The sequence below is a fragment of the Panthera leo genome, chromosome A3 (genome assembly GCF_018350215.1).
Source record: "Panthera leo isolate Ple1 chromosome A3, P.leo_Ple1_pat1.1, whole genome shotgun sequence".
Classification (NCBI taxonomy): Eukaryota; Metazoa; Chordata; class Mammalia; order Carnivora; family Felidae; genus Panthera; species Panthera leo.
In genome coordinates this window covers 81,939,101-81,952,337 of record NC_056681.1, presented here as the reverse complement: position 1 = coordinate 81,952,337, position 13,237 = coordinate 81,939,101, and positions in this window count along the sequence as shown.

Here is a 13,237-nt window from a genome sequence, read left to right as displayed (position 1 = left end):
AAGCCTTTGTTAGCTGGTTACTAGGGTAACGAGGAGGGTCTCAAATTAGCATGGATTTGTGCACTGATATCCATCAAACTACAGCTTTCTCTGTTGATTATAAAGGGATAAAATCACCATCGCTGTCAAATGGTTTTTCCACAGAGCCTTATCCATGTCAAATACAAACCTATTACATCTATATGGACAGAAAGGCTTGTGATAAAGGCTTATACAGTCATGGAAGGTAGTAAATTATAGGGAACGATGGGTCACAAATTACCTTAGTATTAGTCACATGGAGATATATACATGAAATTCCATTAAATTCAAAGTGTTTCTTTTCCTTTCTCACCTTTCTCTGACTTTTCCTTAAGAACAGTGTGATTTCTGGTGTTTGGGGCAGCAAATACCAATTCCATTATCTTCCCTCTGCAGTGGTTTAAAAATAAAAGTTCTTCTGACAACTTATAAACCTAAAACTCAAGGAGTTTTGTTGCTTCCATAATGTGCTTTAAAAAAATTTTGGGATCTGAGCAATTGGCTCTGGAAAGTAGCTATCACACCACAACCCCACAGGACTTACAGAGTAGCAGCCAGGACATCTGCAAAGTAGTTCTTCTATGGGAGTGCTCTCACCCTCTTTTCTCCTGCCCATCCTTCTCCCAAACCTGCCTCCTCCTAGCCTCCTTGCAGAACTGGCTTTGGTTTTCTAGCACCTTCACTACTAGATGTACTCAGGGTGTGCACATTCAACCCAACCCAGCAAGGCGAGAGTTGTGGGCCTTAGCCAAGCAGATCACCTGTTGGCTGTTCCTCAGTCATACCCTTGGGATCTCAAGACATCTATTTAGTTTTGTTTCATTTATTCTACAAAGATGGAATCATCTTACTCTGGATGTAGTTTGGGAATTTTTTTTTTTTTTTTTTTTTTTTTAACATTGTGGACATTTCCCCATTAGTTCATACAGCACTTTTATTTTTTATGGCTGCATAGTACTCCATGATGTGGCCAAATATGTATTTAAAATTCCACAAAAACCTAATTCTCTACCATGTTTTGCAGTGACAAATAAGGTCATGATTTCTTAATCTGGGGAGTGGGGTATAAAGTGGAAGGAAAGGAGAGAAGTTTGGAGCATGTCAAAGGGCTGCAAGACTGGTTTTGGGTATGACGGTAACTACAGCAAGTCCAAAGTCACCTCCAGAATGCAACTGGATGCCTTGGAAATGGGGGTGTGGAGTGGAGGAAGTAGAAAGGGTAAGCAGAGGAGAGGGGACAATGCCTGGACCGATAGCCAGGTCATGTTTTTCCCAGCATCCCATTCCTTTTTAGGTGACCAGTGAATTCCATCAATTACCAACATGGTGTTAGCCCAGTGTTAACTCATCTTTCCTCAACCTAATGCTCTGACAACTGTCTTTTCTATGCCTTATTTTGGGAAGGCAGGCTGAGACCAATTTGTGATGGGTTTTAAATTCTGCACCAAGGAGTTACAGCAATCGGAAGCTGTTAATGGATTGTACTTGAGTTGAGACTTCAGATCTTAACTCAGAAGTTTGCTTTGCAACCACTCAAGTGTTCTTAGGAGATAAACACAGCACAATTAAAGAATAGCCAACCTGGAAGAACAGCCAACTGTGTGAAAGAACACAATATATCAACTGTCTGGTTTTTCAACTTGTTTACTTTTATCTCCAGGGGTAGCCCCATTCTATCCATCTAACCTCACATTATTTGTACTTTTCCTGTCCATAACTATGTTCCCATGGTGTCCCCCATTCTCATAGCCCTGTTGGTTGCTTCTCTTTTTGACTATTGGTAGATTTATAATGCACAGTTGCAGCATTTTCTAGCATAACTTCTAAAGGTAAATACAACTTGGCCCCAAGCCTGACTTTTCTAAAGCATTTGACTTTACAGTTACTCCCCTGCACCCCGCCCACAGAACATTTTCAGTCATCACTTATTTGGGGAGATGGTCATTTCTTATAAAGCATATTTTGCAAAGATCAAGGTAACTATTATACCAATATGTAATATATGATCTGTATATGCTAAACTACACCTCTAACCGCAATCTAACACAAGCCCCCAAATAACAAAATACTGCCAGTTTTCTATTTTGTTGACTATATTTGAGTCTTAATGCTACTTTTTTTTAACTCTTAATTTTCTATGCAGGCATAACTGCACAGGAGAATCCTACTCTTTCCATCTGTTGATCACCTTTTGGTTGAAGCATGGCTCTACTTCCTAAACCTCCTCAGACCTCCACGCTGTTCTTGGGGCTTCTGTTTGATCTGGTGCTTCCGAGGCTGCGCCACTCAGCTTTTTCTCCTTCTCAGGACCAAATGAGGACAACTCTCCTCACCACTTGGGGCAAGCTGCCTTTTGCTCACAGCTAGAACCCACAAAGAACCCCTTTAGGGCTTGGAGGAAGGTGCTGTCACAACACTTAGTACTTTGCTTCTGGCATTAGCCCCTTACATCTTTTTCTCCACCAACCTTTTCCTACCCCTCTCTGGAGAACGGTCTCCTTCCCTTCCAGGGCTTTCAGCCTTCATTTCCCCAGGAAAGGATTTTCTCAGTGTTTCCACAAAAGCTCAGGAGGAAAGAAACTGGCCTTTCGTTCATAATTGGCCACTGTGTGGTATGGGGGGCAGTAAGAGGAGGAGTAAATGTTCTCCGTATTTGACATAAATGCATCTTCCAACAAAAACCAGCTGCTGCTGTTAACTGGAGTAGAAAGCTTACTGTGTTTGGAATGATCAATGACGAGATTACCAGAAAGTCAATGTGTCAAGGAGTGACAGAGTATCTTACTGGATGAGGAAATGAAGATTGATTTATTTTATTCATGGTGTGTATGAATGGGTACTTGTGTGTGCGTGTGATTTCCTTCCTTTGTAAAGGAGCTAGTTTCTGAAATCAAGAGGGCCAGACTCCGAGGGGATAATTAGGATTTTAACAGCTTACTGTGAGTGGAAAATTTCATTTCTCTAAGTATTGAGAAGTGCATGCTAATAGTTATTCCAGCCATTAGTCTGCCAAAGATTCCTATCAGACTTAGACATTCAGATAGATGACCCAGCAAACACTACAATCAGCAGAGACCTGTAAAGACTTTTCTGGAGAAAATCAATCTGTACCCAATGCATTATCCAGGCATGTTTATTTTTCAGAATCAGAAGTCATTTTGTTGTCAGAGCAGCCTTTTTATTCTTAACCTTCTATTAAAGTCTTTGAGGCAGCTGTTCCAGATTCATTTCACTCTTCTTAAAGAACTTTGGATGTTCCCCCATTCCCACAGGTGACCTCTACACCTGATTCACTGAGAAGGTCAAGGCCTCAGTTCTCTCTACTCCCTCAATTTTGTCTGCATCATCATCCATCCTTTGCTTTTCTCCCCTTCATTCTATTTCTAGAGAAGCCACATCCTATTAGTTCCTGGGGTTCTTTTACTAGTGATTCTCTACTTCCATCCCCATTATCTCCTTTCTGGTATCTTCAAGTTCTTGTTCTCCTCTAGCTTCTCAAAAGCATGCCCTGATGTCTTGACTGCAAAAACCTGTACCACAACTATGCTTCCCTGTCTTTCTGGAAAATGTAGGCTATGGTCCATTTATCTGGAACTATCATAGTTTAAAAATTTTTTTTAACGTTTATTATTGACAGAGCAAGACAGAGCATGAGCATGGGAAGGGCAGAGAGGAGGAGACAGAATCCAAAGCAGGCTCCAGGCTCTGAGGTGTCAGCACAGAGCCCAACGTGGGGCTCAAACTGACGAACTGTGAGATCATGACCTGAGCCGAAGTTGGATGCTTAACCGACTGAGCCACTCAGGCACCCCTGTAACTATCATAGTCTTTATTAATACTGGCCTCTCAAATCATCAATGCACTGCTTAAACACCATATCCAATGACCTCATGCTGCTGATTTCTGTAATCCTTGATACTCCTGACCGTGGGCTATGCTTAGGAAAAGGGGACAGTGGAGGCTGGAGAGTAAGAAGGTAAAGGAGATCCCAGAAGGGAAGTGCAGTTTTTTCCGCAAGCAGCCGTTAACGAGGTACAGCAGAGTCAGACACGCCAGGACCTTGGGCTTGGTTCCTTTCTTGTGGAAGCAAGCTGGAGGGGGCAGAGTAGCCTCCCTGGGCTCTATTGTCAGAGCCAGGACTGCAGGCCCTGGACATCCTTGTGCACTGGAGCACAGCGTTGCTTGGGCAGAGGAATGGCTGTGTGACTTCTCTTTTAGGGAAAGGAGTTGGACAGACACCCCAGGGTCCACGGGGGGGGGGGGGGGGAGGTTCCCCTTTATGGAGTCCAGCATATTGAAAATGTTCAACCCAAGTTTTTCTAACCTAAAGCACACAAGTTACTCCAAATCAAGACTATACTCAGGAGTGCAAGATATCCTTTCTTGGCTTTGTCTTTCTTCAGATTTTTGCCATGGTTTCCATAACACCATGTTATTCCTCCCTCTCTGGTCTCTCTCTCACTGGCTCATCTGTTGCAGGAGCTGTAAAAGTCACACCACAAGGTTCTCCTTCAGATGTATTCCTCTTCTCTCAATATGTCCAACCCTTGATTTCTCTCTCATTCCCATGCTCTCCGAAAGCCTGGTGAAACTCCCTCCTGCTTTGATGTGACCAAGAATATATTAGGTCCTAGGAAGTGGTTTTATTTTGGATGATTTGAAAGATGGGCAAACATGCACCAGGTCACCCGTGCCCTGATTCACCAGTTTGGAAGGCTGTGGCCACATTCATTCGTGTTGGAAATTATAAGTTCCTATAGAAACAATAGTGCTCATTCCACGAGTCCATTGCTGTTGCCGCATTCTTTCACTGTTCGTGAGGTTTAATTTAATGGCAGCTCTCCTAGTCTCATACCAGAGGGCCCATTCTTTTGAGAGGCTCAAGATGCATGGATATGTAATAACTAGTGAGGAAACGTAGGAATGATGGCATTAGAAAGTTACCATTTGGCCACCATCACAGTAATAATTGCTTTAAGCAAGATTCATCAAGAAAAGCTAAAATTAATGGGCAAAAAGGAGGAGGAGAAACAGGATATTTATACAATCTCAAAGTATCTCCCAATAAAATGCTTACTGAAAAGATAAATTTAGTAAGTATACAGCGGGAAAAACCTGGCAGATACCGTTTTATCTAAGTGATCAGAGGGGACACCATCATTAATGGGACAAAAAGGCATCATGTGCTTAACATGAAGCACTGAAAAGGCTACTACATGGTTTCTGGAATATTACTGACAAAAATGCATAACCTCAATCTAATCATGAAGAAACAGACAAACCCAGAGGAATATTGTGCAAAAGCAGCAGCCCGTATTTTTAAAATATATCAAGGTCATGAAAGAACAGTTTCAAATTGAAAGGGATTAAAGAAACATGACAAGGAAACACTACATATGGTTCAGAATCTAACCCTGGACCAGAAGGAGGACATCAGTAGGGCACCTGGAAAAATCTGGATAAGGTTTGTAGATCACATATTGTTTCAATGCCAATTTCTTGATTTTGGCAATTATACTACGTTTAAGAAAATGGCCTTTTCAGAAAATAAATATTTAGAGGTATAGGGGTATCCTATTTGTAATTTACCCTCAGTTCAGAAAGAAATCGCACACGTGTAGAGGCTGAGAAGTGTGATAATAACATTTGGGACTTGAAAAAACTGGAAATTTTTTGTACTACTTTTGTAACTTATCAGTCTCGAATATAAAGTTAAAAATCACAATACTAGGTAGCATTTATTGAAGACTTGGATACTTAACATCTATATAAGGTGCTTTGAAGAGTAGCATCTTTTAATCTTCACATTAACCATATTTGGCAGGTACTCTTACTACCCTGCAAGTTAAAGAGAAATAGGTTTAGAGAGGTTAAAAACTTGGCCAAAGTCACACTGTTAGAAATGATCGAGCCATAATTTACAGAGGCTGTGTGATTCCAGAGCTCATGCATTTCACCTGTGTCATGTATAATTTGCCAAAGATTGCTTAGATAAATCAGCCATCTGGCTAACTCAGCTCTCTGGAAAATTCTCAATGACCTCACATGTAGATGTAACCAGGTGGCTGTGGCTGGGACTATATGCAGAGTTTCTAAACAGGAGTAGGGAAGAGACCAATCCTTTTTACTTCTATCCAGTTCTTTCTCGTTCCCTAGATTCTAAAGACTATACTTCCCAGCTTTCCCGCAGTTAGGCAAGGCCATGCGACTAGTTCTAGCCAATAAAGTGTGAGGGGTGATGCGTATTTCCAATGTGAAGTGTTTAAGGGCAAGTGAGTCCTTCCACACTCTTTCCTGTCCATGGTGACTGAAGCCAAGTTGAAATGGTGGACCCATAAAATGGAAATAATCTGGATCCTGGAGTCACTGCACGAAGGACAGAAGCCTACAAGAATTACCCCACCATTGTTGGATTTTGTGTGAAGAAATAAATCTGTTAAGTTGAACCACTGAGCTGTCAGTGTTTACTTAGGACTATATCTTAGCCTGGTCTAATATGCTGACTACAAGGCCTAAATGCCTGCAGGAGCTTGACTAGCAGGCAATTAAAATGAAGAAAGTAGCTATCAATGAGTGGGAGGAGAACTATGTTGGATTGGAGGCACTTGTCCCATTATAGGAGAAAAGCAAGGCTCAGATCTAGCTTGTTCTTTCACAAGATAACTTGGGGCCGGCATTGTTGGGTTTTAAGATTTTTTTTTTTTTTTTTTCAAGAAAAGCTGGAATTGGGGTGTTAATATGAAATCTCCCATTTTTTAATGTTGGCAGCTCACATGGATTCAAAACAAAATGAAGTTGAAACTGAAAACCAGACATCCTTGCTATTTTCTAAACATCATAGGAATGCCTCTGCCTCAAGGTTTTGGCACTTGCTGGTCCCTTCTGCCTGGAATGCCCTTCCTCTTAGACACCTGCAACACAGTGTCCTCTCTCTGCTTCTCAGCCAAGCCTTTCCGGACCACCCTCTTTTTTTTTTTAAATTTTTTTTTTTCCCAACGTTTTTTATTTATTTTTGGGACAGAGAGAGCATGAACGGGGGAGGGGCAGAGAGAGAGGGAGACACAGAATCGGAAACAGGCTCCAGGCTCCGAGCCATCAGCCCAGAGCCTGACGCGGGGCTCGAACTCACAGACCGCGAGATCGTGACCTGGCTGAAGTCGGACGCTTAACCGACTGCGCCACCCAGGCACCCCTGACCACCCTCTTTAAAACTGCAACACTCTCCCCAACTGTGCTCTCTCCCCTTTTCCTGTTTTTCCCCTCCCTCAATGCTATTTATCACCTTCTAAATAACTTAAACCTGATCGGCCTGCCCATTTCCTACCACGACAAACTATGAGGGCAGAAATTGTCTTGTTAGGTTTTGTAAGTCAAGTGCCTGGAATAGTGCCTGACAAACAGTGCTCAAAATTTAAGTAAATGATTTAAAAACAAACACCCCACCTGTGTGAGTCAGACCCAGCACACTCAAGTTTGATTTGATTCAAGGCCAGTTTGCAGCTTCAGTTTTAGAGCCTCATTGAGCAGTCCTGGAAAAATGTGCCATTTCGAGTTGCTAACAGTTCTCGGCTTCCTTCAGAGTAGTGGTTAATTTGGTTCCAGGAAATAGACCACATCTATTGTGGTGGAGAAAAGTCTTGTAAGTTCCGGGGAGCCCCACGCCTGCCTTGGTCTTCACAGAATACCGTGACAGTCCACTTTTCACCTCATCTCTTGTAAATCTCGGGTTTGTTCATTCCTAAACTGGTCTAGAACTTGGGATGTGGACCAGTCCTGGTCTTCAGTTTTGCGAAGCCAGTCGGTGCCCTTTTGCTTATTCGTTTGGTCTGAGTTGGGTTTCTGTCACTGTGAATCACAGTCCTAACAAGTTGAATGTGACTTTGGGCAAGTTGTTTGGTGTTTGAGTTTCCGTTCCTTCACTTATAAAAAAAAGGAGCGGGTTACCTACGTTAGAAAAGCACTATAGCTTTTTCCAGGATTTCAGCATTCTAGCACAATTAAGCCCTCAATCTATGGAGCCCAAGCAGTTTTGACCGGAGGTGAATTTGCTTCCTCAGAGCCACACGTCTGTCACACCAGCCCCTCTGACTCAGGCTATCTATCCACCCTGCTGGCAGAGCCACTTGTACACCACTTCTGGGAATCACCAGATAGGTCTTTCAACATGATCCTTGTTGGCATTTTCTTCTTTTGGACCCACTCTCGCCTCCCCTACTTTCGACCCATGCCTCCTTAAAGTCCTATTCATTTACTAAACTTCAAATAAAATGAGATTTCAGGTCTTCCATCCTAGGACTCCATCGTGGACTTAGACGACTCTTCCCTTCCCTGCCTCCTTCCATTTTTTTCTCCAGGATGGGCAGGAATCTGACTATCAACTCCAGTTATAAAGCTATTACTTTGTTTTCTTTCAGTCATCATAGAGTCTGCCCCCTGAGTTCTCACTTGGCAGGGCTGGTGGGGAATTCAGCCTTAGTCATTAGTAAGGATTCCTCCTCTCATCCCAGGGTTGGACGAAGGTCCTGAAGTCTTAGCCTGAACAAAACGTTTGGAGGGGTCCCCCAGGACACTGCAAATATGTTCATTTTCTCCGCCCACCATGGTACCCTTTGTGTCTGGGAGGTTCCATATTTGGGCATGAAAATAATGTTCATAGAATGTTAAAGTGCCAGGGATTTACATAAATGATTTCATAGGAGGCAACTACTCTTTGGTCTAGAACATACTTTTCCCAAACTCCCAGTTCTCCCTCATTATCTCCCAGTCTTTTTTTTTTTTTTTACATTTATTTTTGAGACAGAGAGAGATAGAGCATGAACAGGGGAGGGGCAGAGAGAGAGGGAGACACAGAATCGGAAACAGGCTCCAGGCTCTGAGCCATCAGCCCAGAGCCCGACGCGGGGCTCGAACTCACGGACCATGAGATCGTGACCTGAGCTGAAGTCGGACGCTTAACCGACTGAGCCACCCAGGCGCCCCTCCCAGTCTTTGCCCAATTACCTTTCCTTGAGGCTGATTGTGACTTCCTGCACTTGTGCCTCACCTCCCTCACCCCACAGCTACCCCTCCCTTTTCCTTGTACTTTTGTTCCCATAGAACCTTCTTCTAACATACACGTATGATTTACATACTAGTAGTGTTTTCTGTCTGCCTCCCCTACTAGAACATAAGCTCCGCAAAGTAGGATTTTTTTTTTTTTTTTTTTTTTTTTTTTTTTTTTTTTTTACTTCGGTCGCTCAAACCCCTGGAACAGCACCTAGCATATAGTTCAAGAAATACTTGTGGAATACTTTTTACAGGTGAGAAGACAGACACAAAGGAAAGTAGTGGTCCCAGGTCACATAACCTACAAGTCGCAGAACTTGGGTTCAAACCCAGGCCACCTGATTTCTTTCAACCACTACGCTATCTGTGTGAACTGGGTATTTCCCCAGACCTAGATCTAGCGTCCCTGCTGTATCCCTGGGACACAGAGCAGAGAGAGTGGGTCACAATCCTTAATAACCACCCCCCCCCCACAGCTAACCTCCCATCCATTCCCCAAACGCTGCCCACTTCCAGAATATATAGTATCCTCAAGGAGATTAAACTTCCATTTAGGCCAGGGAATGAGTCATTCTTCTGGAAACATCAGCTTTCCACTTAGGAAGTGCTCCTGAGTTTAAATCTAAGGATTGGCCATTTTCTTGGAACGAGGTGGGCTATCCAGAAAACAAAACCGAATCAGCGGTAAGTGTGTGGGGGCGGGGGGGGGGGGGGGGTGGGGAAGAGAGAGAGAGAGAACGAGATGGGCAAGGTTTTTATACCCGGAGTTCCCCCTCCCACACCAGCTGCAAGGTCTTCTCCCTCTGTTCATTCTAGTCCCAAAGTCCAACCAGACTACCATTACCTGCTGAAACGCCTCTGAATGGAACAAGGTTTTGTGCAAAGCCCACCTCCCAAGATGACTGCAAGTGGGGAAAAAAGGACTGTCCCTGTTACTGATATCCCCAGTGCTTCCCTGAGACTTCAAGCTACAGCACTTGATTAGAGCCTCCTGTTTTCCCAGGAAAACGACTCCTCCACACTTGGTAAAAAATAGTTTTCCTTTTGTATAAAGTCCCCTCTGCTCCCTGCCTTGCCCACTGGGCAAGAGACAGCAGCGTATCTGTGTTCTGCATAAAAGAACATGGGACCTATTGCAAAGGCTGTAACAGGTGGAGGTACAGAAAGGCCGGCTGTGACTGAGTGTAGCACAATGCAGACAGTGCTTAGAAAAGGGGGCTGATTTTTTCCGCTTTGAGAGAAAGCAGTCTTTCAAAAAAATTTTTAAGACTTATTTTGAGACAGAGACCGCACCAGCAGGAGAACAGAAAGAGAGGGAGACAGAATCGAAAGCAGGCTCCAGGCTCTGTGCTTTTGGCACAGAGCCCGATGCAGGGCTCAAACTTGCAAACCGGGAGATGGAGACTTGAGCCACAATTGGACGCTCAACCGACTGAGCCATCTAGGCACCCCGAGAAAGAGCTGTGTCTTAAAAGCACAACCATGATCTAATGCTTCTGATGATACTAACAAAGATACTAATGCTAGTAAAGATGCTATTCTTTTCTTTTTCTCCTCCCCCCACTGCCCTTCTAGAAAATCAACACTTGTGAATCTTTGGGGGAGAGGGAGCCAAAGCATTCTCCTCATGCCAGCCTGCCAAAAAGACCCTAGCACTTATTTGAAAAGACATCCATGCCGTATAGATGCCGTTTCCTGTCTTGCCGCAAACTAGGAGTCTGGAGGTGTCGCTTAAACAGCAAGAGAGCGGACAGCAGAAGTAAATACGAGAGAGACTAACATCCTGGAGGAGACAAGGAAAGCGAACAGGGCGCTCGTCTGCGTATTTATTGAGCTCACAAGATATTACCCACGTGGTGAACGTGAAGAAAACAAGATCTTACACACGTGAACGTGGAGAAAACACTCAGACGGTAATTATTAACTTGTGTGTGTAAGCAAAGTGTCGGGGGAGGGGGGCAGGGGCAAGTGGAGCTTGTGATATTGGCATCAGATGGAAAGTAATTTCCTGCAGGTGATATAACAAGTTACTTGTGATCCTATTACAATATCTTGCTACTTAACCTCGGGCGCTTTTGCCCCATGGCGGCGGCTTTCTGCCCGAAGTTTTTTTTTTAACCCATTTATGCAAGCAGAACCTATTTCCCCACACTGTCTTTCTAGTGACTTCCTATGATGACCGACAAGTAGTTTTAGCTGCTGGAGATTGATAAAAACGAGACCAAGTCCTGGTGTGATTTTTTCACAGCTGGGCCCTTGTGTTTGTCTTGGAGCGAGCGGCAGTCAGGACCAGTGTGATCAGAGAGGAGAAAGCTGGCTGCAACATCACCCCAGAGGAGAGGAGAGGTGGATAAGGTGGGGTCCCACGTAGCCTGTGCTTGGGCCCAGGGCTCCCAGATACCCAGCAAGGCCTGGGAGAGGTAGGCCACCGTGAGAGGCTGTGTACTGTGTGCAGCCCTGAAAACCAGAGCAGTTAGGTCTGGGGAACCCTGGATAGTCACTTTTACTGGCCTCCCTTTTCCTCTCCTGTAATTTGGGAGGCATGGGGGAAGATTCCCTGTACACGATGGCCTCAGGCAAACTACATGTCCTTGCAACCTCACTGTTCCTATTTCTTAAGGGAAGGATAGTGGTAGGTACCTCTGAAATGTGGTTCTGAGGCTGATTGGAGGCAGACAGGGCCAAGTCTCATGAAGCCAAGCTACCAAGCAGGGCTCCTAGAGGTGGCCATGCCAGTGGTCCTCGAATTTGAGAGTTCATCAGAATCCCCTGGACGGACTGCTGGCCCCAGCCCCCCTGAGTTGCCTTTCAGTAAGACTGGAGTGGGGCCTCAGAATTTACATTGCTAACAAGGTCCCAAATGCTGCTGCTGGTGCTAGGCTGGGGGTCGCAAGTTGAGAAGCACTGCTCTAGACCCCCCGCCACCCAGGGCAGGAAGCCCTCTGAGATGAAGATCAACCGGGCGAGGCGCAGCACCCCCCCCCTCCCCCCCCCCGGCCTTCCCCCATCCTCCCAGGGTTTCAGCCTTGAGGACGCTTGCCTTTCCCTCCCACCTGTAGGGGGCAGCCTGGTTCTGCCTCAGCCTACAGGAAGGACCCGGATAACCTCCAAGTTAACTGTTGATAAAATACTCCTATTTCCTAAAAGTCCCAGACAAATGCCCTTGGCTGGGGACCCCCTTCAGTCTGAGTGTTCTCAACGTGGGCTGGCTAGGGTTTTAGTACAGAAAGAGGGCTGCTAACAAAGCACTGGCTCAGCGTCAGGGCCTAATAAATGTTCCACAAACGAACAAATTAAGACCCTGAATATTTGTGCAAGAGCCAGTGAAAGAGAAGGGCAGAAAGGGATGGGATGAGTTTTAAACATGGTCCGTCTACCAGGGACACCAACCGCTGTTTGTGAAAGCGAGAGTGTCTTCTGTCGCTGGCCGACTCCTTCTCCCCTGTGAGGAGAGACACGGGACTTCACCAAGGCTAACGCGTTCAGGCAGAGGGCTGCAGGAGCAAAACTAGCCAGCAGGGGGAGCCTCTACATTTGCTCCCTAAGCTCTTAGCCCCATGCAAGGTATCCCCCCAGTCCTTCTGTTCTTATTTGAAAAAAAAAAAAACAAACAACAAAACTATTATATTGCAAGATGCCTCAAACCTTTATTTAAAACCAGGTGAGAATAAATAAGCAATCCACAAAGAATTCCCAAGCTGAACGACAGTATTCTGTTCATACTGCAAACAAATAGCCTATCAAATCCAGAGGTAGGCTGCTCGCACAGATAACAATCCCACTCAGGAAGCTGCTGGCCAGTAGACTTGCCCAGTGTGGAAACAGAAGGCATTCTGGGGACATGGAAGGAGCAATCAAGGTTCTGAGGTGGAAAGAAGGTGTTTGGGGCAAAAGAGAGAAAACTAGACTAATTTGAAAAGACTCCTCTCTCCTGTCCATCCCTCAGGCTAGGAGGTCAGATTTGGGTGGAGACTCAAGGGAGGGCTTGAGAAAAATCACAACAGTCACATTATTTACCCTCCTGTACTCGTTCTTGCACTACAGGCAGATTTCCATCCAGTCTCCAAACACTTACCTGTGGTACCACGTGGGGCCCACTCAGTAGGAGAGGATTTCTGGCTGGGTCTGTGAGGGCAGCCCTAGGCTTGTACTACCATTCCATTCCCACACT